This window comes from Helianthus annuus, chromosome 5, assembly GCF_002127325.2.
Source record: "Helianthus annuus cultivar XRQ/B chromosome 5, HanXRQr2.0-SUNRISE, whole genome shotgun sequence".
NCBI lineage: Eukaryota > Viridiplantae > Streptophyta > Magnoliopsida > Asterales > Asteraceae > Helianthus > Helianthus annuus.
In genome coordinates, this window is record NC_035437.2 from 14,032,892 (window position 1) to 14,039,804 (window position 6,913).

Sequence of the window (6,913 nt, forward strand, 5' to 3'; positions counted from 1 at the left end):
ACAATATAAAGACATTTTCTAACACAATTTTTGTGTCGGTAAAAATTGTTATATGTACTATTCATAGTGACACATAAATTTGTCACAAATATCACAATATTTACAATATAAAATAAAAGTTCAATAAAATTGTAAATGTATAAATCATAGTATTATAACTTCAACAGTAAGTTCGATACAAAACATATTCCACATGTTAGCAAAACATTGTGTAATAAGTCACATATTCCATATTAGAAATGTTTACAAGGAGTCTAAACGTTCTCTTGGGTGAGAATTTCATTATCCTAAAACTTAGCTTCAATGCTCCCATGATATCTACCATGCCATCATCAACCATACAAACATACATTAGTATTGATACCGGAAAATCTAAAAGTTCTTTAATTTATGGAACATGTTCTTGATTAAAAAAAAACATGTATCAAGATCATCTAACAATTAGACAAAAAACCAACATCTGCAACCATTATAATTGAACCAACACCTAACACTTGCCTTGTAATATTAGACAAAAAAAACCAATATTACCATGACTGCAATGTCAACAAAAATTTGAAGATCAATTGTCTAAATGTCTTTCTTGCCCTGTAAAATAGAAAGTTTTGGCTGATCAATTTCATACCAAGATTACAACATAAAAACATCCATATAATACTACGAAATAGTTAAATAGTAACTACAAAACCTTTGTAAACCTCAGGACCTTTGTGAGTTTGTATTGAAAGCTTCATTGTCTGATTCTCTGTCAAATCCCCAACATAATTTGTAGCCTAAATTCCTTTAACATGGGAAGTTTCAGCATTCATGTTCTCACTTAACATTCAAGTATTCTGCAATTGAAGCTTGTTGCTTGGTTGCTAATTGGGAAGTCTTCCAGATCTGTTAGTCAGCCTTATAAATAGATTAAAGGTTGTCCATTGTTATAAATGTTTCACTTGAAATTGCTATCTTTTTGTAGTGTATTATTCTTTTCAAGCTCTAACAATGTGAAATAGCTTCTTAAATTCAGAAGCATGTTCTTCCAGTTTCTCTTCTCGGTATCCAACTCATTACTTGACATTGGATCATCATCATAAGTCTTGGCCTTCATTGATGGAAACACGTGTTAACTTAGTTACCACATAAATAGGTCAACTTACCAGTTTGATTATGACACACATATGAGCACCTAAAAGATGTTTTCAAAAGAAATGTCAAGTATAGAAACCACCTTGTAAAAGAAAATAAAAAATACTATATAAGAAAAGTCAAGCAGTTTAGAGAGTGCTGAAATGTATTAATGAAATACTAAAATCTGAAGGCAAATACTAAAATCTACTTGCCATGAGCCTCGGCAAAAATGTTAATAAACTCCATGATAAAGAGAATTTTTCCAATACCAGCACCACCAAAAGGCCAATCTTTCTTCTTTGATATGGTTCCAGAAGACCCACCACCTAGAATATCTCAAAAGATTATTATAGTTCATAATAGTGTGAACTTTTAAATAGAAAGAAATGAGCCGAGCTTAAACAAGCTCGAGTAAGCCTCGTTTAGTAGAGCCCACTATTTATATAATTAGAAGAAATTTGAAAGTGTAATGGAATTGGAAAAAGATAAACAAATATTTATTAGTATATAAATTGAGTAAATTGAAAAATAAAAACTTAATGTTAATAAAAGTGTATGCTAACAATATGCGATACATAAAGTGTCACTATTGTCATACATATAACTAAAATACACAAACAAGAACTTTCATATTTACTGCAGATGTGAAAAAAGGACTTCAAATTTGTGACCCAATACATTAGTGCAATCATTTTTAAAGAAATTGTAAGCTTACAACTTAGTATAAACCTCAAAATATAAATCAAGCACATAATCTAAATGAAAACAAGCTTTGCATCATGCATAAAGTATAAGCATACTATTACCAGTCACCTCCAAAGCACCACTTATGCCATACATATATCAAATTCTCAATGAGTGTACACTGATGTGGTTGCAGCCTTTGCTTTCTAACTTAAAACAAATATTTAAGATAATTAACAAATTAAATACCTAACGAGTCGGGAGAGGAACAAGTTAGAACGTGTTTGAGGCACCAAGTAGTGTTTAGTTCTCACCTTCAATAATTTGAAATGGAATCAACTTGCTAGGGAAGGATTCAATTGAAAACCACTAGTTAGAGTGAAAACTTGAAAACTAACTAAAAAAGCCTAAAAAACATACCAATTTTTTTTATTTTTTTTACAATTTTTCTTATTAAAATTCGCTATTTTTTGTATATAAAAAAACTTTTTTTTCAAAAAATAATTTGTAGTGCACATGTGCAGTATAAGTTTTTCTTTTAAAAGTTTTTTATATATAAAAAGTAGCAAAAATTTGTAAAAAAAATAATAAAAAAATTGTATGTTTTTTAGGCTTTTTTTAGTTAGTTTTCGAGTTTTCACTCTAACTAGTGGTTTTTAATTGAACATTCCCCTATCTATATATGTGTATATACATGTATAATAGTTTAAAATTTCAAAATTGTTTAATCCTATGGTTCGGTACGGTTTTATACAACCGGTTTTCGGAATAAACCGCAAACCGGGTTCGTTACGGTTTCAAAATTTTGAAACCAACCGACCAAAAATAAATAAAAAACCAACCATGAAACTAAACCGATGACCAGTTTGAACAGAAGGGCCGACCCTGAGAATTCGTGTACCCTGTTCGAATTCGAAAAGCGTGCCCTTAGGCCATAACGAATTTGGGTATTGGGCTCACTAAAGGTCTAAACTTAATGCCAATGTGCTAATAACTAATCTAAACCATAAAAATAGTTTTGTAAGTGGGCCTATGTTGGTGTTTGTATGGGTATACCCTATTAAATTGTTGTTTTACATATGCATATCGGATTTTTTTTTAAATAACATGTCCTTCGAAATATCAGGCCCTGGTCGGTGATCCTCCCCGCCCACCCTCAGAGCCGGCCATGTTGAACAGTTTCACTGTTTAAACCAAACCGTGAACACCCTTAGAACCAACCATAGCATATTCAGATGGATCCATAACCAAGGCTGCTAAGCTACAATTACCAAAAACTACACATATTTCACATCTATCAGAACATGTTTCACACCATCACTTTGGAAACTCACACCATTAAAAACATTATTCCCATGAAATGAATAACTTGTCACATGAAAACTTAAAGATCAACAATAAGATCTAAGGAATCATATTCTATATATAATGCATGATGCTCATGATCTGAGCAATACTTTGCTGATGCAATACTAAGACTAGTCTGCTACATGTTTATGACTTTATGCACCAAGGATGACTTTATAAGATAAGTGTCCATCTTTTAGCAATATGTAAAATGACTCATTGAAAGAAATCAAACACACATTTCTAAATAATTCAGAAAAAGATAAATTAACCAGAACTAGTCTAGAAGTGTACATCAGTGAAGATGGACAGGTTTGGCACACAGTCAATATTTAATATAAAGCTGCAAAACACATTATTAACTAATTTACTATGCAGTTAATGCGGAAAAATATCGGATATCGGTCAAGGACGATATATGAGATATCGGTTATTGCGGTGGGATATGGGTAATTTATAATATGGTGCATATATATATTATATATATAATGTTAAGTTTATATTTTTTATGCATAGATTTGTAAGTTTAAGGACCAAATGTAAACTAGTGAAGATAGAGGGGTTAAATGTTTATATACACAAACTAATAATATGCTTTTGAGTAAAATGCACGGATAGTCCCTGTGGTTTTGTAAAATAACACCTATAGTCCCCAACTTTTGGAAATTACACCGGTGCTCCCTATGGTTTGACAGTTTGTTACTCGTATAGTCCCTGGAGTGAATGAAGGTTAGTTTTCTCAGTTAAGTGGCTGTGAAATGACAAAATTACCCTTACTATTAAATATAATAACTTAAAAATTAAAAGAAATATATATATTTTATTAGTTATTTAATCAATTAGGGCCCACAATCCTTATCTTCATCAACCAACCCCACCCCCAATATAACCCTCACCAATCAAAGTTTTTCGAATCCGTTCATCATCACCACGATATCGTCTCTGGTCACCGATACACCTTCATCCTCCATAACCACCATCGCACCTCCGATTGCTTTCGAATTCTGTTTTCGAGTTGACGATCATCATCACCGCACTTCTGTCAGCTTATCATCACAAGCACCTCACACTATCATCATCATCATCATCAACATCACGATCCTTCATCGCACCACTGTTAACCACTACACCACCACCAGCCTCTGCCGTAACCGCGAAACACCACCCGAATCTGCTTCATCTTCTTCGTATTTCCTCTACCTTACCATTGTCATCTCAGGTCACCCTTTTCTTCATCATCTCTGTCGTACCACAACCATCCTTCCACCGTCGCTATTCACCCTAACCACCGTTGTTCCCCATCGTTCACCGTCATTATCTTCACAACAACCACCCGATCCTGCAACCTCCTTCGTTACCGTCACACCACCAACCTGGATCACACTAAGATCGGTGAAGCGGAGTGGTTGAAAATCCTAGGCATCGGATCCGATTTGATCCAAGTGTGTGACTGGAGATCGTAGATTTCTACGGCTAGTGGATTGTCTCCGAAATCATGGCGGTGGTAGTGGTGGTGGGAGGTGGTGGCGGCTGTGGTTTAGAGAGAAAGTAGAAAGAGAGAGTGTAGAAAGGGGGTGGGTTAACAGATATCATAGTTCGAGATCTGTGTATTGCTTGGCCCACTTGATTAACTAACTAATAAAAGTATATATTTCTTTTAATTTTTAAGTTATTATATTTAATAGTAAGGGTAGTTTTGTCATTTCACATCCACTTAACTGAGAAAACTAACATTCATCCACTCCAGGGACTATCCGAGTAACAAACTGTCAAACCACAGGGAGCACTGATGTAATTTTCAAAAGTTGGGGACTATAGGTGTTATTTTACAAAACCACAGAGACTATCCGTGCATTTTACTCTATGCTTTTTATGTAAAAAAAATTACAAGCTTAAAGGACTAAATATAAACTAGTGAAAGATAGAGGGGTTAAATGTTGAAATACTTAAACTTATTAAACCCTAAAAGTCTAACACACACAGGCAGCCGCTACTTTCTCATTCTTCTCTCCGTCTCGCTGTTTACAGCAGAAATTCCGGCAGAAGCGTCGGAATTGGCCGCCGGAGGTCGCTATACGGTCGATATGTGGTCGATAAGTGCCAACCAGTATGTTTCTTCTTCTGTTTCAACTTATTTGTCAGTTTTCACTTCTTAGTTGGCCCAACCGAGAGTCTCGGCGAGACGACCGATATAACATATACAAAATATCGGCGATATATCGGTATTTATCGCCGATATTATCGGTAACCGAGATATAACCGAGATGACACACCGATATTTTGAGCTAGGGCCGATAACCGATATATCAGTGATATAGCACCGATATATCGTGGAGATTAACTGCTTAGCTAATTTACATCAGAAGCACCATTATTTAACATCACACAACAAATAAGAATAGAAGTGCTTTCAATTACAAGAATAAACAACTAAGTTCAAATTATTTAAAGAAACATTTCAGCAAACAGTTGGAGAGCCTTACACTAATGCATGATTGCAGACTTCAATAAGAGCCTGTTCGTTGAAGAGTATTGCACTAAAGCAAGGGTGAACAAGAGCCTTTCATGGGTCACCAATCACATGAAAAAAAACTACAAGATGAAGAAACAGTACAACTACGATTCATTACAAAATTACTAACAAAAAAACCTACAAATTTCAAACACCATAGAATCATTCACTAATTACATTAAACAAAACAGATATACTCAGATAAACACACGTATTTGTGGATTAACCCTATAAACATAACAATTCTTCATTTGGATCAATTAAGAATCTGATTTTGCATCCAATAATTTTCAAAATTGGGGCCTTAGGGCTTTACCTTTGATGAAGAAAAGTCGGATCCTCTATAAAGCCCATGGCATTGTAGAGAGAGAGTTTGATCTGAAGAAGCATTCGAAATGCAGAGAAAAAGAGAGTCGGCTTGGATTGTTGGAGAGGCAGATCTAGAAATTAGGGTAGGGGATTACATATTGAGCGGGAAAAAAAATTTAGAAGGGGGGAAATGATTTGAATCAAAATTTATTAAAGAGTTAAATGTCATTATAGTCCCTATGTTTGAGCCATTTTGTCAGTTTAGTCCAAAAGTTTCATTTTTTGCCTATGGGTTCAAAAAGGTTTCATCGTTGCCATTTTAGTCCACTATGTTAACTTCATCAATTATTTCTGTTAACGAGAAGGGGAAATTCAGTCATTTTATATGGCCAAATTGTCCTTCTAGTTAACAGAATTACATAAAAAATGACCGAATTGCCCTTTCTTGTTAACAGAAAAAATGGATGAAGTTATCTCAGTGGACTAAAATGGCAACTGTGAAACCTTTTTGGACCCATAGGCGAAAAATGAAACCTTTGTACTAAACTGTCAAAATGACCCAAATCACAGGGACTAAAATGACATTTAACTCTTTATTAAAAGGAGTAACTTTGTAGAATAGTAACCAAGTTTTTAAAGTGTTCCAATTAGGTCACTCAAGTTTCAAATGTGTTCCAATCAGGTCACTAAACATTCATTTTCATTAAAATTAAGGGTTTTTCATCCATTTCATAGGTAACCGTGATGATGTGGATTTTTGTTTCTTTTTTCTCTTTTATTTGATGCTAACGTCAAGTAATGACGTTGATTGTAACTTGTTTTTTTTTTTAATTTTTTAATGTAATTAAAGTGTTTTTATTTTTAATAAATTTAGTTTCATAATATTAAAATAATCCGACCATTGTATCTTATGCTCCATTTTTTTCTTGACATATGGAAAAAATGGCA

General features: G+C 33.8%; 1 long non-coding RNA gene across 1 annotated transcript; it reads right to left on the reverse strand.

The window, feature by feature from the left end:
• Nucleotides 1-1,214: 1,214 nt before the first annotated feature.
• On the reverse strand, nucleotides 1,215-6,133 carry LOC110938571. Its single transcript, XR_002591497.2, has 2 exons — nucleotides 5,973-6,133; nucleotides 1,215-1,439 (listed from the first exon to the last, which is right to left on the reverse strand). It is a non-coding gene; the product is annotated as an uncharacterized LOC110938571 (long non-coding RNA).
• Nucleotides 6,134-6,913: the final 780 nt, after the last annotated feature.